The sequence below is a fragment of the Mesoplodon mirus genome (genome assembly GCF_964341445.2).
Source record: "Mesoplodon mirus genome assembly, chromosome: 5".
Classification (NCBI taxonomy): Eukaryota; Metazoa; Chordata; class Mammalia; order Artiodactyla; family Ziphiidae; genus Mesoplodon; species Mesoplodon mirus.
Window position 1 is genome coordinate 95,061,049 of NC_138980.1, and position 24,252 is coordinate 95,085,300.

Sequence of the window (24,252 nt, forward strand, 5' to 3'; positions counted from 1 at the left end):
AAAAAGGTTAGTGTCTAAGAGAGGCAGAAGCATCAGACTCAAAGCCAATAAACTGAAAAGGGGGATTAAGAACAGCTGGAGTCAGCACTTATTTTCTGCATCTGTGGAGACTTCTGAGAGGTAGACGAAAGGTTTTTGTTTTTTTTTTAAATTTACTTATTTATTTATTTATTTATTTGGCTGTGTTGGGTCTTCGTTTCTGTGCAAGGGCTTTCTCTAGTTGCGGTGAGCGGGGGCCACCCTTCATTGCGGTGCGCAGGCCTCTCACTGTCGCGGCCTCTCTTGTTGCGGAGCACAGGCTCCAGATGCGCAGGCTCAGTAGTTGTGGCTTACGGGCCTAGTTGCTCCGTGGCATGTGGGATCCTCCCAGACCAGGGCTCGAACCCGTGTCCCCTGCATTGGCAGGCGGACTCTCAACCACTGCACCACCAGGGAAGCCCTAGACGAAAGGTTTTAAAAAATAAAGAAAAAGGCCAGGTTGAGCCGAGCTGTTTCTTTCCTTCGGGTTGAACAGAGACTCCTCTTTCATTTCTGGCTGACACTGGATAACCCAGCGTGCCTCCGGAGTACTGACATGTGGGAGTTCTGAGTGCCGATACCTGGGACCGTGCAAGGCCTGAAGGAATGGGGTTACTTGGTCACACGTGCAAGTGTGCCTCTGAGCTGCTGGGATCCCCGAATTGTCTTTCCCAAACCAGCATCTGTTGATTGATATGACAGAGTGTCGTTAGGCCTCCCAAACCCAGCAGGCCCAGGATCAATTTACACCTTTGTTTTGGGGCCCAAGGCTCCAGCCAGCATTCCTGAAAGCTGCCCTGGAGAAGGTGGCCCCAAAGAGATTCTTGCGGCAGCTGCTGGATGCTCAGGCACGCAGGGCTCCCCCCATATGAGAGCAGATTGTTATGCGAGCACCACAGCCTGACGGGCCATGTGTCTCTCTACGGCCTCAGAGAGTTTGAGCACATCTATGTCAGGCCCTCTTGTGCTCCTGGAACCTGTCAGTTGGCTGACAGGATGGGTGCTTTCCGAAGCATGAAGGTCAGATCTGAAGGCACTCAATGATCGTCTTCCTGCGGCTGTTGGGAAGAATCCCGCTCCCTTCCCCTTCTCCTCCACTTCTCACTCACAGCGTGTGGCCAGGGCAAGCAGTGTGGTGGATGACAAGGGACACCCTCAAATGGTCTCCCGAGGGCAGGTGGTAGGGGAGCTCACTGTGGTCAGACTCATGGTCCTCACTCTTGGGCTTTGGAAAAGGCCCAGTCTGTTGGCCGACTGGTCTCATCTGCAGAATAAAGGGCGCCTGAAAGACATCTTCTCAAAAGATTCCAAGGCCACTGGGGGGCGGGCATGACCCAGCTCCCACCCACTCTTCCCTCATGCAGCCCCGCAGGAGGGGATGGTTCCTCACTGTTGGTGGGGTTGGGATCAGGACCCCAGCTCTCTGCTCTTGTTAGTAAATAATCAGTGGCACAGCTCAGAGCAGAACCCAGGCTCTGGCCCCCAGCTCGGTATCTTTCTAGAACGCCGAAACTTCTGAACTAATGCCAGAGTCAACCCACAAAACAAATGCCATGACATATGGGAAAGCCCTCTATAAACTGTAAAGGTCTCTATAAACCTCAGACTCTCTTCTTTCTAACCTACCACATCTGTGTCTCGTGGTGGCATCATATGCTCTCTTATACAGAGGTAAATGTTCAGGCTTTTGCTACCCTCCTGCTCTCACTTCTTCTTGGCTAAATGCTGCTTCTTGGGCACCTGGTTATTTCATCAGCTAGGAAATCATTCTAGGCTTAAAGGCCAAGTTGGACAATTTGCTGAATATAGAGCAATCCTTTTTTTTTTTAACTTTATTGGAGTATAATTGCTTCACAATGGCGTGTTAGTTTCTGCTTTATAACAAAGTGAATCAGTTATACATATACATCTGTTCCCATATCCCTTCTCTCTTGCGTCTCCCTCCCTCCTACCCTCCCTATCCCACCCCTCCAGGAAGTCACAAAACACCGATCTGATCTCCCTGTGGTAAGCTGTGAAAAAGCGAGAGAGAGGCATGGACATATATACACTACCAAACGTAAGGTAGATAGCTAGTGGGAAGCAGCCGCATAGAGCAACCCTTGAGTAATAATCTTCAAATAAATTAATTTAGACTCAAATTTCAAACCTGTGCTATATACAAAACTCAAGTCTCAGCATTTCAGAACTGATGGAGAATTTTAAAGAGGAAATATTGGATTCACAAATGACGTCTTGGAGAAGTGGTTCTCTAGACAGAGCAGCGTTTGGCTTCCCTGTGGGTGAGACTCAGGGACTGAGCAGCGTTCTGTCCTCCAGCTACCAATTGAACTGTGACTGAATCGTTTATTTTGAAAGAAGCCAAATGACATTAACAAGCTGATACACTCAGCAAAAGCAGTCAGGTTTGATTCATCTTGAGATCATTATTTTTCCTCGGGGCTTTGTTCAGATTTATTTAGGGGACCCACATAAGAACTTGAGCCCAGAATTTAGTGGTAATTATACAAGATGGATGGTCAAGCCAGAAACACTGGCCGCAGCACTGGGGCCCGATGGGGAGAAGCATTTCCTAGCTGCTCTGTATTTGTAAGTGCGTTTGCGGAGCCCCCAGGGAACTCCCAGGCAAGGCAAGGAAGAAAAGAGGCACCTGGGGTGGGAGGCACACAGTTGTGGAGAAACAGATAATGTTAGATCTGGAAAGGAATTTACATTGGCGGCAGCTGGGGAGAAGGGCCCTAGAGTTACCGTGGCTGCTAGATGTCAGGCATTGTGCCACGTGGGTTGGATATTGTAGGGGTATTAAAGTGACAAAATAAAATATTGCTGGAGGCCTCCCCCACTGGCCCCTCCGCCCCCGTATTTCCTTTACACCTGCCCCTTATCCCCATTCAGACAGCAGCTAGACCACTTGGGTGTCTTTTCCTCAGAGAACGGTTATTACTGCAGAAACGAAGGAAAAGAAACTTCTACATTTCAAAAACCTGGGCCCTGCAGGTAATCAAGAAATGTTTTAAACGTGTGAAACACAAGGACAATGCTTTCCAACTCTGAGCCTGCGCAGAGACTGGGAGCTCAAAAGGAGAGTGATTAGTGGGTAGATGCTGGTGGGAGCAGATGCAAGCTCTGCTGTGTCTCCTCTCCTTCCAAGACCCCCAAGGGCAGAAACCCACACCAGCTAGAGGCATTTGGGAACGCAAGGCCCCTTGCCCTCAGAGCAACATTAGTGGCCCTGTGTGGCTGAGCAGACTGCGAGGGACACAGAAGCACAGTACAGAGCATCACTGGGTCGGCAGGCGCCTTTTCGGACAGAATGAGAGAAACTCGTGGTGTATCAAGGTGTGGCTCCTACGTGAATGGAGAGATATTCCATGTATGGTCCAGAAGACTCAATATTATTAAGGTACTGATTCTAACTATAGCCTTGAGTCCTTCCAGCTGTCTCCCTCACTCACCCCTAATACAGACTCTTCAGCCTTCTGTTAACCTTGGATATCTTCCCCGTATAACATCCCCTGACTTTATTTCCTTCTCTAGCTCTGAGCTTCTTTCCAGCGTGTCCTGTTGGAGCAACAGGTATGTAGCAATACCAATCCCCTCGGTCTCCTGAGGCTGGAGCCCCTGGTCAGTTGTGTCCAAGTGCAGGCAGTCTCCATTCACCCCCATGTTCCACCAGGTGCAAAGAGTTAGGAAATACTGCCTAGATCTCACAGTCCTTCACTTCAGTCCCTTTAGCTTTTGCTCCAAACTCTCTTGGCTTCCATTGTGCTTGCCCTGCCATCTCCCACCCCTTTATCCATCTTCCAGGCTGTGGTCTCTGCTCCTGCCCCACACTGAGCACTGCTCTGTGCTCCACATTCATGATCACCAGCCTTAGCTGGGCTCTTGATGCTGGAAAAGCCTTCGCTGGGTCTGAGCCAGTTATCTCTCCACTTTGCTCAGGTGCTTTTTCATTCTCAGTTGCCTTTTAAAAATCCGCTCCTCCACCACACCACCCTTTCTTCTTGACAAATAATCTTAACTTGGTACTCGACCGAAAAGAGAAAAATTGAGGCCATCAGATAATAACTTCCTTGGCTACCTCCTCTGCCAGTCAAAGTTTACAGTGCTGTCATACAAATCAGGAGATGATTCTCCATGAATCTCTCAAGTTTCTAGATGATGAGGCGTAACAGCCAGTTACTATGTTTTCGAGAATGCTTGTTTAAACAAGCAGCCTTGGAAAGATAGCAGTGTCTATTACATTACAGGTTAATAAAGATGGAGACATCCCTCTCCCCTGCTCAGAGAAGATTTGTTTGCATTCCAGGGTAATCTCTCTCTCTGGAAATGAGGATGGGCAGGTTTTCCAGAAACACTTATATGAGATTGGGGCTTGCTAATCTCAGGCCTGCATGCACCCCACTGCATGTGCAGGCAACACTTGGCCTGATCTTTTCGCTCTGTGGGAATCGGGGTTTGGAGAACAGGTGCAAGATATTACTCTGCCTACTACTATTGCTGTGAGTAATAGGGTTTTTTGTCTTTGTTTTTTAATTGAGCTATAATTAACACATTATATTAGTTTCAGGTGTACAACATAATGATTTGGTATTTGTATGTATTGCAAAATGATCACCACAAATCTAGTTAACATCTGACAGCAAACATAGTTACAGAAATTTTTTTCTTGAGATGAGAACTTTTAAGATTTGCTCTCAGCAACTTTCAAATATGCAATACAGTATTACTAACTATAGTCCCCATTGCCGTACATTACATCCCCATGACTTAACTGGAAATTTGTTCCTTTTGACCCCCTTCACCTATTTCTAAGACACCCCCCCACCCCCAACTCGGCTTTGGCAACCACTAATCTGTTTTCTATGAGTTCACTTTTTTTGGTCCTCCCTCCCTCCCTCCCTTCTTCCTTCCTTCCTTCCTTCCTTCCCATATGTAAGCAAGATCACACAGTATTTGTCTTTCTCTGACTTACTTCACTTAGAATAATGTCCTCAAGTTCCATCCATGTTGTCACAAATGACAAGATTTCATTGTTTTTTATGGCTAATATGCCATTGTATAGAAATACCACCTTTTCTTTATTCATTCGTCTATCATTTGGATACTTAGGTTACTTCCATGTCTTGGCTGTTGTAAGTAATGCTGCAATGAACATGGGGGTGCATATATCTTTTTGAGTTAATGTTTTTTTTGTATTTTTTGGATAAATACCCAGAAGTGGAATTGCTGGTAGTTCTATTTTTAATTTTTGAGGAACCTCCATGCTTTCTTTCCACAGTGGCTGCAGCAATTTACATTCCCACCAATAGTGAACAAGTGTTTCCGTTTCTCCACATCCTTGCCAACATTTATTATTTCTTATCTTTTTGATAGTAGCCATTCTGACAGATGTGAGGTGATATTTCACTGTCGTTTTCATTTGCATTTCCCTGATGATTAGCAATGTTGAGCCCCTTTTCATGTACCCATTGGCCCTGTCTATGTCGTCTTTGGAAAAATATTCAGATTTTCTGCCCATTTTTAATTGAATTATTATTATTATTTGCTATTGAGTTGCATGAGTTCTCTATATATTTTGGATATTAACCCCTTATCAGGTACATGATTTGCAAATATTTTCTCCCATTCAGTAGGTTGCCTTTTCATTTTGTTGATGGTTTCCTTTGCTTTGTAGAAGCTTTTTAGTTTGATAAAACCCCACTTGTTTATTTTTGCTTTTTTTGCCTTTGTTTTGTTGTCAAATCTAAAAAATCATCACCATAACCAATATTAAGGTGTTTACTGACTGTTTTTTTCTAGTTTTATGTCATCAGGTCTTCATATAAGTCATTAATCCATTTTGAGTTAATTTTTGCATGTGGTGTAAGATAGTGGCCCAGTTACATTCTTTTGCATGTGGTTGTCCAGTTTTCCCAACAATATTTATTGAAGAGACTACTCTTTCCTCATTGTATATTCTTGGCTCCTTTCTCATAAATTAATTGGCCATATATGTGTGGGTTTATTTCTGGGCTGTCTATTCTGTCCCATTGATCTATGTGTCTGTTTTTATGCCAATTTTATACCATTTTGATTACTATAGCTTCGTAGTGCAGTTTGAAATCTGGGAGCATGTTGCCTCTAGCTTTGTTATTCTTTCTCAAGATTGCTTTGGATTCTTGGGATATTTGTGATTCCATACACATTTTAGCCTTGTTTGTCATGTTTCCGTGAAAAATGCCATTAGAATTTTGATAAGGATTGCACTGAATCTCTAGATTTCTTTGGGTAATATAGACATTTTAACAATATTCTTTAAATCCATAAGTGTGGTTATTTTTCCATTTATTTGCATCTTCAATTTTTTTCATCAACGTGTTATAGTCTTTAGTGTACAGGTCTTGGATCTCCTTGGTTGAATTTATTTCTAGGTATTTTTTTCTTTTTTACGCAATTGTAAATAGGATTGTTTTTTCACTTCCCTTATCGATAGCTTGTTATTAGTGTATAGAAATGCAACCAATTTTTGTATATTAATTTTGTATCCTGAATTCTTTGATTAGTTCTGACAGTTTTTTGGTGGAGTCTTTAGGGTTTTCTATGTAAAATGTCATGTCATCTGCAAATACTGACAGTTTTACTTCTTCTCCGATTTGAATGCCTCGTTTCTCTTTCTTGACTAATTGCTCTGGCCAGGGCTTCCAGTACTATGTTGAATAAAAGTGGTAAGAGTGGGCATCCTTGTCTTGTTCCTGATCTTAGAGGAAAAGCTCTCAGCTTCTGATCATTGAATGTGTATTTAGCTGTGGGTTTGTCATATATGGCCTTTATTATGTTGAGGTACGTTTCCTCTGTGCCTACTTTGTTGAGAGTTTTCATCATAAATGGATGTTGAATTTGGTCAGATGCTTTTTCTGCATCTATTAAGATCATCATATGATTTTTATCCTTCATTTTGTTAACATGGTGAATCACATTGATCAATTTATGGATGCTGAACTATCCTTATATCCCTGGAATAAATCCCACTTGGTCATGATGTATAATCCTTTTAAAAGTACCCTTTTCAGCAATCCTGCTGAATTTGGTTTGCTAATATTTTACTGAGGATTTTTGCATCTATGTTCATTAGCAATATTGGCCTGTAATTTTATTTTCTTGTGGTGTCCTTGTCTGGTTTTGGTATCAGGGTCATGCTGGCCTTGGGGTTAGTATTCTTAAAAAGAGACAAAGGCAGGTAAATTGGCCCCTCTGGATGGGCTATATCAGTTGGGAATCATGACTGACAGACTTTGTGTGCCTGAAATCTGTCCATCCTCCCATACTGACCATGACTCCATAATCATTTATCTAATCATAGGCCCTAGAGTGTTGCCCACCAGTCCTCTAATTATCCCCAGATAGGCCTGAATCCTCCAGGGACATGATTTCAACTGGAGCCAATGCCTGAATCCTGCAGGGAATGTGTTTTAGGTTTGAGCTGTGCCCCTGCCACATACAGATCAGGTAACTGAAATTTGGAGGGATGTCATCGCTTACTCATGGCCCCACAGCTGGGGAAGCTTGCTTTCTCATGTGCCAGGCCAATCTCTTCATCTGCTTTGTTCTCCCCCTGTCCCCAGCAGCCAGCTTCACTGAGTCCTGTAAGCACCCCACTGCCTTTATAATCAACTGGACAAAGTAGCACAAGATGGCTGAACTTGGGCTGATAAGATAATGAAAGGAAAGCAGTTTATAGTGAAATATCTCTGTATTTGAGCAGAGTCACATTTCTGGCTCTGAATTACATTGCTAGTATCTTTCCATATGGTTCAATTCCAATGAGCAATAATTTTTTCTTTTCCCTATATTCCCTTTTAGATGTATTTTCTGGAAATCTACCTCTCTTCACCCCCAGTGCATTGCATGCATCCTAAATAAATCTCAATTTGTACAAGTTCAACATTACAAAGTTAATTTTGCAAAAAAAAAGAAGGAAGGGGAGGGGCTTTATGTGGCAGATAGGGAGGCAGTGTCCAGCAGGGTCCCTTAGAATTGGTGACTGCACCTCCCAGCTTGCCTAGGATTGTCCTGTGGTCCCAGTTATTAAGAGAAGCCCCTTTCACTGTCAAGATAATCTCAAACTTTTATGGCCCCCAACCTTTGACCCTTCCAACCTCCCTTTGGCATCTGTGGGCCAGAGATCTGAAGGCATTGCTTCACTTTGTGGGCAAGAAGATTGGGTGATTCTTGTGTATTCTGTCAGTCAGCACCCTTCCTTGTAGATGTTCAAACATAGCAGGTCCTTGAGAGTGTGCTGAGCTAGCATTGCTTTGGGGATGAATGAGGCAATAGATAGGATAGGTCCTTGAAACGTAACTCGAGCTTTACTTATGTTAGTGGCTGTTATTGTTATAACTAGCATAAAAGAGCTTTAAATATGTTCATAAGGTGACTATGTTCCCTCAATTCCAACAGTGATGTAAATTAACAGGATCCCAAGAAAAAATATGTGACAACCACTTTCTCTTCCACCTCCTCTCTTCTCCCTCCTCCCAGCACTTGTAGAATATTCCCTGTGAGCTGTGATGCTTCTTACTTTCCTGGGCTTCTGAACACCCTGAGACCAAAGAGTGGTGAGCCCAAGGGCTGAGTCACATTAGGAGACAGACAGATAATGGAATTCAGGGCTGCTGCAGGGAGCTTGGAATTGGGGCAGCAGATCTTAGAAGGGCAGATGGAAGGGGAGAAGAGGATGGGGGAAGCATCCAGCATGACATACACCACTGGAAGAGGCAAAAGCATTTAAAATTTTTCAGAGAACTAAGCCAGGTGGCTTTCCTGCTGCTCATTCTATTTTCCTCAAACTAGGAGCATATTTTGCTCTAATAAATAAGTAGATGTCAATTGCAACCATCCTATAAGCCGTTCTCAGCGCATTGGCCTTTGTATTCAATACAAGGCAAATCTCCCTCCTGCCCTTACTCCCTACACTGAGGCTAAGCCCCTCTTCCCCACTCCTGCCTCATGGAGGGGTGGGTATGACAGTGGAGCAGCATGATTCTTCTAGACACATGAGATGGTGTTGTTGCTCTGCTGGCCTTGCAGAGGCCCTTGTTCATTCTTCCTCTCTCAGGGAACTCCAAGGCCAGAAGAAAGATTTATTCCTAACCTCATCATCTGGGTTTCTTAAAAGCATTTCCAAACTATTATAGATAGGGAGAAAGTATCCCATCCATAAGAGATACAAAAATACCAATTTCCTCCCTTTAAAAGATGTGTTTCTGAGGAATATAGCAAGCACAAATAAATCAAGAGAGTGTGCCATGGCTCTCTGTACACAGTGCTTAGCTGGCGAGGAGGTGGGGACCTGTGGATGTACCCGAGACAGACAGACAGACCTCTCATTTAGTCTCCTGGTAATCTCCAGTGTCGAGGCTCTAGGCTTAGTTTTCACCTCTTCACTGTCAACTTCTTGCCAGGAAAAATGCTTGGGAATAAAAAGAAGAAAGAAAAAGATTTTTAAAGCAGGCATCCTAATGTATCACACAGAGGAGGGTCAGGGGAAGCATCAAGGCAACACAATTCTTGATGTGCTTCTGAGTGAAACAGCCTTGCATTTGATCTTTAGTGAGAACGATACCATTATTTTTTAAAATCTCAAGACAGAAACATCCCTGACCATTGTCATGTTTTGCTTCACTGTCTGATATTTGACAGCAAATTATCGGGATGGAAAAGCTGGGGCTCTTGTAAAACAGCCGATCAGCAGTTCAAAACACAGAAACCAAAGAGCTGGCTAGCCAGTTTGGCTATTCGGAGCACCATTTTCCTATTGTGTCTAAGAGCCCCATTCTTGTAGAGGCTGAGAGGAGTTGGGGTGGTATGTGGGAGCTGCCCTGAGAAGGGAAGTGCACTCCAACAGCATCACACAACGTGGGGTGAGGGTCCTTGGGAGTGAGGGAAGCCAGTTTCTCAAATGCCGGTCATTTGCACATGGCGTTACTGAGTCATGTACCACCTGGATTGGTAGTTTATTCTGTATAATTTTTTTTCACTTAGTTTATTTAAAATGGATGTTATCTCATTGGTTTGATGGGCTACTTATAATTTTTATTATTGCATATTAAAATAAATATGTACCTATAAATATGATATGTCACCTAAATCACCTCTAGGATTACCTAGTGGCTCACATACCACTTTGAGGAAATATCAGGTAGGCTGGGCGCCTGTATGCACAGAGGGCCACAGCAGTAATATTGAGTGCCACGAGCATTTTTCAGTTTCCAACGTCTTGCACTTAGTTGCACGCCCCCGGCTATCTGTGTCTGCCAAAAGCATTAGCTTCTCAGTGTTTGACTGGAATTATAGCACCTCAGGTATAGCACTGCTGGTTTCATGGGAAAACCTATTGACTACTTTTTAATGTGTGCAACTGATCTGGATAGACACAATTTTTCAAAACGTGCATGTGGGGAGGATAATAAAGATGAGTGTTTAGTGGTGGAAAGTTCAGTAGCCACTGGTTCAGATCACCCCTACTCTGTTCAGATGAAGAAACTGAGCTCTGGGGAACTCCAGGATCACACATCTAGAGGGCTCTGAAACTCAGGTATCCCGACCTGGTCATATTCTCTTTGCTCTGTGTCACCCACCTCTGCCACTTCCCTCTCTTTCTCCCCAGGGCCAGTGGCTCTTGACCACATCTGTATTAAACCAGTGGCCACAGATCTCCCAGGGAGTATCAATTCCCTGACCTCAAAGGAGTCACAAGGCTAGGAAATGTGCTAAAGGTACCATTTGAATGGACTCAAACGGTGGGGTCTGTGTCCAACATGGGGGGATGGGACCCTGTGTACAGGGACCATGCGGATTTTCCTTAATCCTTGTTTGCCTTCAGGGCCAGACCGGGGCCTGTATCATAGAAATTGTTCCCCAAAAATGGTTGAATAAATGAGTGGAAGGGTGAGTAAATTAAATGCAAATGGAAAGTGCCTCCACTGTGTCATCTACCATTCTTCATGGGACCCAGTTCCCCTACACAACAAAGCAGTGCTGGACACCCACACACACACACAACCAGTTTCTTCCCAAGGCAAAAGTCTTTTGATGTCAGCACAGGGGGTAGAGCCACACAGGGTAGAGTTGATGCACTTGTGCATATTTAGCCTGGAGAAAAGAAGGGGGCATGACAGTATTTTCAAGGCTGCGGTAAACCTAACCTAAGGTGGCCCCCAATGAGTCATTCCCTTTTAGAGTAAACTTCCGTGAGTGTGGGTGGAACCTGTGGGTTTCTTCTGTTGAACAGAATATGTGATGCAAAAGTGATGGCAGGTCACTCTCTTGATGAGATTATTTGCATGGCAAATGCTGCTCCCATGATTGTTTCATTATATAAGACTCTTGTCTTTGAAGACTGGAAAGAGAAATTTTTCCATTGGCCTTGAAGAAGCAAGCTGCTGTCATATAAAACTACCTGTGAAGGGGGTCACATGACAGGAAACTGAGTATAGCCATAAAAAGCTGAAGTCAGCCCCTGGCCAACAGCCAGTAATAAAACGGGGACCTCAGTCCTACAGTTTTGAGGACATGAATTCTGCCACCAACCTGAAGGAGCTTGGAAGTGATGCTTTTTTCATTTGAATATCTGATGACACTGTGCCCTGGCCAATGCCTGACTGCAGCCTGGTAAGGCCCTGGTGCAAAGGACCCAGCTAAGCCATGTCCCCTGATGCCAACCGTGAGACGATAAATACATATCGTTTAAAGCCTCTAAGTTTACGATAATTTGTCATGTAGCAATAGAAACCGAATACAAAGGACTTCTCTTTGTCAGATCCTATGCTAGCCATTTTCAAATGTATACTCACATTCAATTTTCACAAGACCCATATGGAGTAGGCACCATAATTTTACAAATGTTATAGATGTGGAAACTGACAAGATTTGAACCTAAGTAGACTTCCAATAACTAAATAATTATGACTAGGTCCATGGTTCCCAAACTGTGCACTGAGGCACCCCAAAGTACCATAGAAATTCACAGGCACCCCACAGGATATTTTAAAAATTTGAGGGAAACATCTTTTGACTATTGTGTTAATTACCAGCTCCATGTAGCTTACATTTTCAGCATTAGATCATATTACAGTCTATTTGATGATGTCATATCTTTGTGAAGCTGGATTTCCAGTGGTTGCTACAGGAAAAAGCAAGTACTGAATAAAAATTGGTGTGGAACAGAGAATGAGGGGTGGTTAAGTCCAATCTGATTCCAAGGTCTGAGAAGCTGTGCAGTGCCCAATAGGGCACACGTCCCATTAGTAAGTAATTGTGGTTATTTAAGAACAAAATCAAAAAATTTTTTCTTTCAGTTTATGTGTATTATTTCAAGCTACTAAGTTGTTAAGATATACTTATTAAGTTAGTTTGGAGTAACTCCTTATTAAATGGAACTTCCTAGTATTTCTTTTGGCCTAGATGTTGTGAATAAAGTTAACTATGACGCTCAGGACCCTAAGAATTGAGACATTTGGGAAGCCCTGTGTTCAGCTATCCAGTCTTCTAGATGCTTGCAGGGCTAATTCCATTTCACCCTAGAGGCTGGGACTAGAAGCAGAGGGCAAAGTTATAGGAGGCTGATTTCAGATCACAGAAGGATGGACTGTCTGACTACAGGTGTGGTCCCACACCCACTTGGACCACACCTGTGTTAAATGTGGCCTCCTAGGGGGTGAGATCTGTGTCGAGGGAATCATTCCAACAAAGGCTGGATAAGAACTTGTGGGCCACACAGATGAGGAGATTTCTATACCTGCCTTAGGTGGGAAGGGAAGCCAGAGGGTTACCAAGGTCCCTCTAAGATCTGGGGATCCTGGGCCTCCATCCACCTGATTTCTGAGAGTCTCTACTTTGAGCAGCACTAGTGGTCTCTGTTCTTCCTACAGCCAGGTGTTTCTAGGGAACCTGGGAACTAGAGCATCTGGGTGTTGGAGGGAAAACAGCCATATTAGCCCAAAGGCAGGCTAAGCTGCCATGATCAGGAGGCCCAAAGTACCCAACAGAGGCATGGATAAGGTAGCAATGTATTTCTCTATCAAGTTCTGGGTATAGATGGGGGGTGGTGGTGTAGTACTGGAGGAGAGCTTAGCTGTGCTTTCCATCTCTTTGACCACGGAAGCTGCTCCGCTTGTAGTCATCTCCCTGCCAACAGGAAGTGGACAAATGGAAGTGGAGTGCAAGCAGCTTTCCCTTTAAAGTCAGGACCTGGAAGTTGCTACATCACTTCTAGTCACATCCCACTGGCTCAGACTTAATCATAAGGCTCAACCTTGCTGCAAGGAAGGCTGGGAAATGTAGTCGCTAGCTGGGCAGCCATATGTTTAGCTAAAACTAGAGGAACTCTATTTCTAAAACGAAGAAGGGGAGAATAGATACTGTATTGGTCTGCTAGGGCTGTCATGACAAAGTTCCACAGGACTGAGTGGCTTAAGCAACAGAAATTTATTTTCTCACAGTTCTGGAAGCTAGAAGTCCAAAATCAAAGTGTTGGCAGGCTTGGCTTCTTCTGAGTTCTCTTCATGTTCACACAGCATTCTCCCTCCAAGCATATCTATGTCCAAGTTTCCTCTTCCTATGAGGACACCAGTCCTATTGGAGTAGGGTTCACCCTAATACTCTCATTTTAATTTAATTGCCCCTTTAAAGACACTTTCTCCAAATACAGTCGTATTTGGGGGGTATGGGGGTTGGGACTTTAACATATGAATTCGGTGGGACAGAATTCAGCCCATAACATATGTTGAAAGGCAATTCTCAGCCTTCCAAAAAGGCCAAGGTCTCACAGATACCGGGGCTGTACTGGTCACAGAGCAAGATTTAAGATGAAGAAATGAGAGGCAGAGAATGTCCTAAGGTACCTTTGTGAGGTGCCGTTAGGTCAGAGCAGTTAGATAGAGATGCTTAAGAAAATGGGCTCTAGTATACTCAGAGAACACAGAGTCCACCAAAACTCATCCTAACTCAAGACATTTTTTTCTTTAATTTAATTAAATTAATTATTTATTTTTGGCTGTGTTGGGTCTTCGTTTCTGTGTGAGGGCTTTCTCTAGTTGTGGCGAGCTGGGGCCACTCTTCCTCGCGGTGTGCGGGCCTCTCACTGTCGCGGCCTCTCTTGTTGCGGAGCACAGGCTCCAGATGCGCAGGCTCAGTAGTTGTGGCTCGCGGGACTAGTTGCTCCGCGGCATGTGGGATCTTCCCAGCCCAGGGTTCGAACCCATGTCCCCTACATTGGCAGGCAGATTCTCAACCACTGCGCCACCAGGAAAGCCCACTCAAGACATTTTAAAATCTAGTTGGAATACAATGGATTTTTTACCTGCAAGTTACTGTTATCTCTATAAGTATTTTGAAGTGGAGATCTTTGGAGAAAGTTGAGGAAAGGTAAAGGGAATACTTTATGGAGCACTTCTGGGTAGTAAGCGCTACTTTAGGCCCCTTTACACATACTGCTCTTAATTAAAGTGCACACCAATTGGGTGTGGGTATTATTATCTTTATTTTGCAGGTGGAGGACCCAATGTTCAAAGAGACTGTTACCTGTTTAGCGCTTCACGGTGTGTGGTGGCGCCGGGATTTGAACCTAGATCACTTGATGCCAAAGCTCACGTAATTTTTAATAGACCCCACTGTCTCATTTACTTTGAGGTGACAATAATTGATAGCAGAACTTCCCCTAACAGAAGGCATTGCCAGGATGAAGAAAGAATCAGAGTGCCAGGCTTCTAGAGCTCAGGGGAAGGGTTCAGGAGAGTGAAACACTGATCACCCTGCCGCCCCACCCTTCCCTATAATAATTTTGCCCAGAGCTGGCCTGCTTGGGAGGTGGAAGAGGAGACTTACCAGAGCAAAGTGGGTAGGGTTCTTGCGGTCTCTTCTGTTCCTTTGCACGATGTTCTGGTTATGTCAAGAAGGCCCCTGTAGCCACTTCCAAGGACAGCCTATGGGGAACTGGGTAAATAACCACTCTCTGGGGCTATAACATAGCTGAGCCCTACTGAGCAGTGTCTCCTTGGCAGAAGTAAGGGTGGACACGTCTCCTGTTCTGGTGCAAATGGGATCATTCCTAGTTCCCAAATGCGGGGGGAGGGGAATCCCACTGAGGCTTGGCTGTGCGTGCCAGAGAGCCAGGATCCTGCCAGCCCCATCTAGTGTAGGATTGTGTACCCCCCAACAGGCAAAGCCCGGCTGAAAGCCAGAGGGGACCCAAAGGTGGAGGCCCTGCAGGGCGTGCGTGCCCCCAGGTGCAGCCTGGATACTGCACTGGGCAGCTTGTCCACAGCGTCTGAGGCCACGCCCCTTGTGTGCAAAATGATCTCCAGAGCAAACCCCTTTTATTTTTGTTTGCGTTCTTTAATTCCTTTCTTTCCTTCCAGCGATTTCTCTTCCCCCAGATTTAGCCCTCAGGGCTCAGGCTCTCCCAGAGCCGGGCTCAGCTCCAGGAAGGGGAAGCGGAAGATCACGGGTGGTTCCCGCAGGCTCGCAGATTAATTAACATCTCACTTCTCCCAGGACACTCGTTTCTCAAGCCAGCCTCCTCTTGACGTTCTTTCTACTTCTGTATTATCCCCCTCGGCTTTCCACAGAGATTCAGATTTCATTAGCGGTGTCAGCCGATCCTGACAGACAGCCCATCCACGATTTAAAATTCGCGGCTCTAATTTAATCTCTTCTCTGATGTGTCTCCATTAGGGGCAGCGTAATCAGCTGGGTTTTCTTGGCTGCTGTTCATAGTCCTAATTTTTAGCCTTGGGGTCAATGTATTTGCCCTTCCCTGGCCTTTTCCCAGAATAATCAGTCTTAACAAGCGTTCTACCTACCTAAGAAAAATGCTTTCTCTCTCTCATCTCTCCAAATATTCTGTCCTCTCATAAATTTCTTACCCCTCTGGTTCAGTTTGCTGCTGGAATCTGGTAGACCAGGGCCCTGCGTGTAGGGCCACCTGCACAGGAGGTGGTTGCCCTCGAGTTCCTTGTCCTGCTGGTGGGTGTTCTCTTTCCTCTGGCAGTTTGGGGCCAGCTGGACAAGGCACTTACTTTTTAAAATAAATTTATTTATTTATTTTTGGCTGCCTTAGATCTTCGTTGCTGCACGCAGACTTTCTCTAGTTGTGGTGAGCGGGGTCTACTCTTCATTGTGGTGCGCGGACTTCTCATTGCGGTGGCTTCTCTTGTTGCGGAGCACGGGCTCTAGGCGTGTGGGCTTCAGTAGTTGTGGCTCGCGAGCTCTAGAGCACAGGCGCAGTAGTTGTGGCGCACGGGCTTAGTGGCTCTGCGGCATGTGGGATTTTCCCGGACCAGGGCTCGAACCCGTGTCCCCTGTGCTTACTTTTGAAGGGGAGGGAAAATGTGCGGCAGGATTCAGCTGAACAATGTATCAGTAATTTTAGGTTACTGAGCCTTCGGAAAACTCTGGTAGGAGCTGGGGATTCCTTTCCCCAGGGTCGTGTTATCACTTCGGCTCAGTCACATTTCTGAGCCAAGCATTTCACAGCAGCACCCCTTCTTCCCCGCCATCACCAGCCTGTGTGCCTGGCTGGAAAACTTTGCCCCGAGGAGAGGAGGCTGGGGTGGGGGCGGGGGGAAGGAAAGGAATGGGTGTGTGTGGAGATGGGCAGGGGGAGGAGGCCACAGGGACACTGGAGATGGCTCCTTGGTACTATTCATGCACACTCCTCGATGAGTGAGTGAGTGTGGGTGAGTGCGTGTGTTTGGGTATGTGCGAGTGGATGTGAGTGTATATGTAGGGCAGAAGGGAGGATAAAGGTGTAGCTAAGACAGAAATCTCACTCTTTCCAAATTTCAAGGTGAACGTCCAAGAATTCAACCACCTGCCTTTTCTCTTTTCTCCTAAAGACCTTAGGAGTAGATTTCAAACATGGGAGGGCAGGAGAAATGAGGAGCTGGTCAGCTAGATCCCCGAAGCCTTTATTCCTTCTATGGACAAACTGTCTTCTTTTTAAAAGTTTCATTGTCTTGAATAGCTTATATATTTTCATGTTACAAAGAGTGAAATAATATTAAAGGTGTGCACTGACATGCCCTCATCAACTTCCTCATTTATCTTTCTAGTGTTACTCTAGACAAATATAAGCAAGGAGAGACTATATGTATTCTTATTTCTTCCTATTTCTGAAATAAAAGACCACATACTATATCTAAAGTTCTTCATCTTGCTTTTAAGAAAGCATTTATTATGACAGATTTCAAACAAACAGAAAAGTTGGAAGATTTTTAACAGTTGTAAGATCAACCATATGCCCATCATTTATATTCTATAATTAACACTTTTCTATATACTTGTTTTATCACATACCTATTCATTTTTTCATTCCTCTACCCTTCAGTTCATCTTTTTAAAAAAATGTATTTCAAAATAAATCACAGACATCATCACACTCCTATATAGTTCAGCATGAATATTATTAATTAGAGTTCAATATTTGACTTTTCTCTTTTGATATAAAATTTACAAATAGTGAAGTGCATAAAGCTTAAGTGTACACCTACTGATTGTGACCAATGGATGTCCCTGTGAAACGCAACCCCCTACCACGATATAGAACATTATGATTTCCCAACCATGTTCCTACATGACTTTTAGTCAATCCCTATTCCCACCCCAGAGGCAGCCACTGTTCTGATTTTTTTTTCTACCACAGAGAAGTTTTGCTTAACTTCACATAAATGGAATCATATAGTATATACTCCTTTATATAAAGCTTTCTCCATGTAGCATAATGCTTTTAAGGTTCATTCATGTTGTGTTGATCAGTAATTCATTCTTTTTTATTGCTGAATAGGATCCCTTTGTATTGGGATATCTTACCCCAAAGACCACAGTCTATTCATTCTCCTATTGATGGACACCTAGTCTCTTTCTAGTGTTTGGCTACTAACAGTCTATAAATATTCTATTTTTTGTTAGCCTATGACATATGTTTCCATCTCTCTTGCGTGAATACTTAGGAGTAGAATCGGCAGGTTGTAGGGTAGGTGTATGTTGCACCATTTTACATGCTACCAGCAGTGTATGAGAATTCCAGTTGCTTCACATCTTTGTCAATAGTTGGTATCGTCAGCCTATAATTTTAGTCATTCTGGTAGATGTGTTCTGGTATTTAATTACAACTTTAACTTTGATTTTCCTGATAACTAATGATGTTGGGTGCCTTTTCAGTGCCTATTCACCATTCACACATCTTTTGTGAATGGTCTGTTTCTTTTGCCCATTTAAAAAAAAAGATTTTTATTTTAAAAAGATCTTTTATCCATTAAAAAAATTGAGTTTTCTTTTATTATTGAGTTGTAGAAGTTCTGTTAGGTGAGTGTTTTGTGATTATTTTCTCTTGGTTCGAGGTTTGCCTATTCATTATCTTTTTTTTTTTTTTTTTTTTTTTTTTTTTGCGGTACTCAGGCCTCTCACTGTTGTGGCCTCTCCCGTTGCGGAGCACAGGCTCCATACGCGCAGGCTCAGCGGCCATGGTTCACGGGCCCAGCCGCTCCACGGCATGTGGGATCTTCCCGGACCGGGGCACAAACCCGTGTCCCCTGCATCGGCAGGCGGACTCTCAACCACTGCACCACCAGGGAAGCCCCATTATCTCTTTTTGATGAGTGTAAGTTTTTAATTTTGAAGTCAAGTTAACAAAAATTTTTAACGTTTTTGCTTTTTCTGTTCTAGAAACTTTTGACTACCTCCTGAGTCACAAACTCTTATATTTTCCTCTAAAAATTTTATGGCTTTAGCTATTATTTTGGGTCTATGTATCATCTCAATTTTTGAGTATCATTTGAGGTAGGGGTCGAAGTTCTTTGTTTTTTGTTTTTCCATATCCTGCTATTTCAGGGCCGTTTGTTGAGAACACTTTCTTTCTCCCATTGTATTACTTTGATGCCTTTGTCAACAATTGAGTATATAATTTGAGGTCAATTTCTGGGTTCCATTATGTTCCATTTATCCTTTTGTCAGTCCTTATGCCAGTATAGCCATCTTAGTATAAATCCTCCTATTTTGTTCTTTTATAGGATTGCTTTGGATATTCTAGGCCCTTTAAACTTTCATATATATTTAGAATCTGCTTGTTTCTTTTTAAATTTTTTTTGAAGTGTTGAATTTTGCTGATCTGAAAGGAAAGAAATGGTATTTCAATGTAGCCTTCATTTTCATTTCTCTTATTAGGCGTGAGTTTGAGTATTGCACAGACTTTTTTTTTTTTTTTTTTTTTTTTTTTTTGCTGTGTTGGGTCTTCGTTTTCTGTGTGAGGGCTTTCTCTAGTTGTGGCAAGCAGGGGCCACTCTTCATCGCGGTGCACGGGCCTTTCACTATCGCGGCCTCTCTTGTTGCGGAGCACAGGCTCCAGACGCGCAGGCTCAGTAGCTGTGGCTCACGGGCCCAGTCGCTCCGTGGCATGTGGGACCTTCCCAGACCAGGGCTCGAACCCGTATCCCCTGCATTAGCAGGCAGACTCTCAATCACTGCGCCACCAGGGAAGCCTGCACAGACTTTTTAACAGCAGTGGCCTAATGCTTCAATAGAGGGAAGAGAGCTGGGTCAGACAAACTCATGACAGAAGTATTTATGAGAGGACCAGTGACTGCCCAGCTTCCACTCTGTTGCCTGGCCAGCCCTGAGGTCCCTGGACCGTTTTCATGACTTTCATTTCTGTTTGTGCTGTCCTAGTCCACACTTGTGAAGCATCTAATCTCTTCCAAGGGACAGAGGAGGCTGTATGGCAGCTCAGCCAACAGGCAGTTTAAGAATAAATGTGGAAAGATTGACAAATTCAGGAGGATTGAGCAGGTGACACAGTCCAGACTTTTGGGCAGGGGATTTGGAAGTGGGAAGGAAAGCTCCGTGCCAAAACTTCCCTGCAAGCTGTCCAAGCTGGGACATCTGCTTAGTACTCCCCAGTGCTCTGTGCACTCTCTCACCAGCTCCTTTGGTCCCTCGATTTGCCTGGACCAAGATAGCCAAGCATGTTGTAGCCTGAGCACTGGAATTAAGGTCAACAAAGTATCATGCTCAACACTTTGAACCTAGATGTTTAAGCAAAGTTCTGGCCATTATTGAGAGAAAACAAGAAGATGGAATTATTTTCAAATTAGAGGACAGCCTTTCCAAGTGTCCTCTCTGTCCCCCAGGCCTGCCAGGTAGAGATCATCCTCTTTAACATGGATGGAAGTCTTGAGATGATTTCCTGAAAGACATTTTAGAACTAGAGCATGTCATTCCATGGGTCCGCTGTCCCATTTCAGCAGAAAACTCTGCTGTCTGCCCATATGACACATTTGTTAGAGAAAAAAGGTACTACAAGCATTGTTTCCCTATAGGAAAAATATTAAACCAATAAATTTTTATTATGTTATATACAGATATATATATAGTGTATAAGAAATAAAGAATAATAATATAGATATAATGTAGAGATCATCCACCCTGAGACATAGAGGATGAAGAAGACTTTTGAAGACCTTACCTACCTCTCCTGATCCTATTCCTCTTCTCTTCCCCCATAGAAAAGCACTATTTGGAATTTTGTTTTTATTATGTTATAATGTTAACTGAATACTTATTTATCTCAAAACAATATTATAAATTGTATATAAATTTTTGATCTTTATGTAAATGGGCTCATGCTATATAGATTCTTCTATGAATTGCTTTCACACTCAATTTTTTTTAAGTTAGGTTTACTGAAGTATATTTACATACAATAAAATTCACCTTTTAAAGAGCACAGTTGAAATGTTTTGATAAATGTATACAGCTGCATAATAACCCCCACAACCAAGATAAATAGTATTTCCATCACCTCATAAAGTTTCCTCATATCCCTAATAGTTATTCCTTCCCTCTGGCAACCAATGATCTGTTTTCTATCACTATGATTTTTTTCCTTTTCCAGAATATCAAAGAAATGGAATGTTACAGTATAGTCTTTTTTTCTAGTTTTATTGAGATATAATTGACAAACAGCACTGTGTGAGTTTAAGGTGAACAGCATAATTTGATTCACATTTATTGTGAAGTGATTACCCACAATAAGTTTAGTTAACACCCATCATCTCATACATACAAAAAAGAATGAAGAAAATGTTTTGTTTTTCCTTGTGATGAGAACTCTTAGGATTTATTCACTTAACAGTTTTCATATATAATGTACAGCGGTATTAACTATAGTCATGATGTTGTATATTACATTCCTAGTACTTATTTATCTTATAACTGGAAGTTTGTGCTTTTTGACCACCTTCATCTAATATCACCTCCCCCCAATTCCCACCTCTAATAACTGCAAATCTGATATCTTTTTCTATGAGTTTGGTCCTTTCTCTAATTTGAAACTGGATTATTTGGGTTGTGGTTTTGCTATTGAGTTGTATGAGTTCTTTGTATATTTTAGGTATTAACTCCTTATCAGATATATGATTTACAACTATTTTTTGGCATTCTGTAGGTTGTCTTTTTTTTTTTTTTTTTTTTGCGGTACGCGGGCCTCTCACTGCTGTGGCCTCTCCCGTTGCGGAGCACAGGCTCCGGATGCGCAGGCCCAGCGGCCATGGCCCACGGGCCCAGCCGCTCCGTGGCATGTGGGATCCTCCCGGACCGGGGCACGAACCCACGTCCCCTGCATCGGCAGGCGGACTCTCAACCACTGCGCCACCAGGGAAGCCCTGTCGGTTGTCTTTTAATTGTGTTGATCATTTCTTTTGCTGTACAGAAGATTTTAAAATACTTTGACATAGTCAACTTGCTTATCTTTTATTTTGTTGCTTGTGATTTAGGAGTTGTATCTCATGTCCAAAAAATCATTCCCGAGACCTATGTCAAGAAACTTTTTCCCATGTTTCCTTCTAGGAGTTTTATGGTTTCCAATCTTACATTTAACTCTTTAATCCATTTCAAGTTAATTTTTGTGAGGTGTAAGATAGGGGTCTAGTTTCATTCTTTTACATGTGGATATTCAATTTCCCAGCACCACTTACTGAAGAGACTTTTTTTCTCTATTTGAGTATTGCCCCACTGTCAAATATTAGTTGACCATATATGCATTGCTTTATTTCTGGACCCTCAATTCTGTTCTATGGGTCTGTGTGTGTGTTTTTATTCCAGCACCTTACCATTTTGGTTACTACAGCTTTACAATATAGCTTGAAATCTGGAAGCATGATGCTTCCTGATTTGTTGTTCTTTTCCAGTTTTTCTTTGGCTGTTCGGGGTGTTTTGTGTTTCCATATACATTTTAGGATTGATTTTTCTACTTCTGTAAAAAAAAAATGCCATTGGAATTTTGATAGGGATCGCATTGAATCTGTAAATGGCATTGGGTAGTATGGACATTTTAACAATATTCTTCCGATACGTGAATGTAGGATAACTTTCCATTTATTTGTGTCTTCTTCAATTTCGTGCATCAGTATCTTGTAGTTTTCAGTGTAGAGATCTTTTACCTCCTTGGCCAAATCGATTCCTAAGTATTTTATTGTTTTTGATGCAATTGTAAAAAAAAGGATCATTTTCTTTTTCAGATAATTTATTGTTGGTGTATAGAAATGCTACTAATTTTTTTTGAATTTTATTTATTTTTTTATACAGCAGGTTCTTATTAGTCTTCCATTTTATACACATCACTGTATACATGTCAATCCCATCCCCACCCCCCTGCCACTTTCCCCCCTTGGTGTCCATACATTTGTTCTCTACATCTGTGTCTCAGTTTCTGCCCTGCAAACCAGTTCATCTGTACCATTTTGCTAGGTTCCACATATATGTGCTAATATACGATATTTATTTTCCTTTTTCTGACTTACTGCGCTCTGTATGACAGTCTCTAGATTCATCCACATCTCTACAAATGACCCAATTTCGTTCCTTTTTATGGCTGAGTAATATTCCACTGTATATATGTACCACATCTTTATCCATTTGTCTGTTGATGGGCATTTAGGTTGCTGCCATGACCTGGCTATTGTAAATAGTGCTGCAAGGAACATTGGGGTGCATGTGTCTTTTTGATTTAAGGTTTTCTCTGGGTATATGCCCAGTAGTGGGATTGCTGGGTCATACGGTAATTCTATTTTTAGTTTTTTAAGGAACCTCCATACTGTTCTCCATAGTGGCTGCATCAATTTACATTCCCACCAAGAGTGCAAGAGGGTTCCACATCCTCTCCAGCATTTATTGTTTGTAGATTTTCTGATGATGCCTATTCTAACTGGTGTGAGGTGATACCTCATTGTAGTTTTGATTTGCATTTCCCTAATAATTAGTGATGTTGAGCAGCTTTTCATGTGCTTCTTGGCCATCTGTATGTCTTCTTTGGAGAAATGTCTATTTAGGTCTTCTGCCCATTTTTGGATTGGGTTGTTTGTTTTTTTACTGTTGAGCTGCATGAGCTGTTTATATATTTTGGAGATTAATCCTTTGTCCGTTGATTCAGTTGCAAATATTTTCTCCCATTCTGAGGGTTGTCTTTCGTCTTGTTTGTAGTTTCCTTTGCTTTGCAAAAGATTTTATGTTTCATTAGGTCCCATTTGTTTATCTTTGTTTTTATTTCCTTTACTCTAAGAGGTAGATCAAAAAAGATCTTGCTGTGATTTATGTCAGAGTGTTCTTCCTATGTTTTCCTCTAAGAGTTTTATAATGTCCAGTCTTACATTTAGTTCTCTAATCCATTTTGAGTTTATTTTTGTGTATGGTGTTAGGGAGTGTTCTAATTTCATTCTTTTACATGTAGCTGTCCAGTTTTCCCAGCACCACTTATTGAAGAGACTGTCTTTTCACCATTGTTTATCCTTGCCTCCTTTGTCATAGATTAGTTGACCATAGGTGCCTGGGTTTATCTCTGGGCTTTCTATCATGTTCCATTGATCTATATTTCTGTTTTTGTGCCAGTACCATGTTGTCTTGATGACTGTAGCTTTGTAGTATAGTTTGAAGTCAGGGAGTCTGATTCCTCCAGCTCCGTTTTTTTCCCTGAAGACTGCTTTGGCTATTCGGAGTCTTTTGTGTCTCCATACAAATTTTAAGATTTTTTTGTTCTAGTTCTGTAAAAAATGCCATTGGTAACTTGATGGGGATTGCATTGCATCTGTAGATTGCTTTGGGTAGTATACTCATTTTCACATTATTGATTCCTCCAATCCAAGAACATGGTATATCTCTCCGTCTGTGTCATCTCTGATTTCTTTCATCAGTGCCTTATAGTTT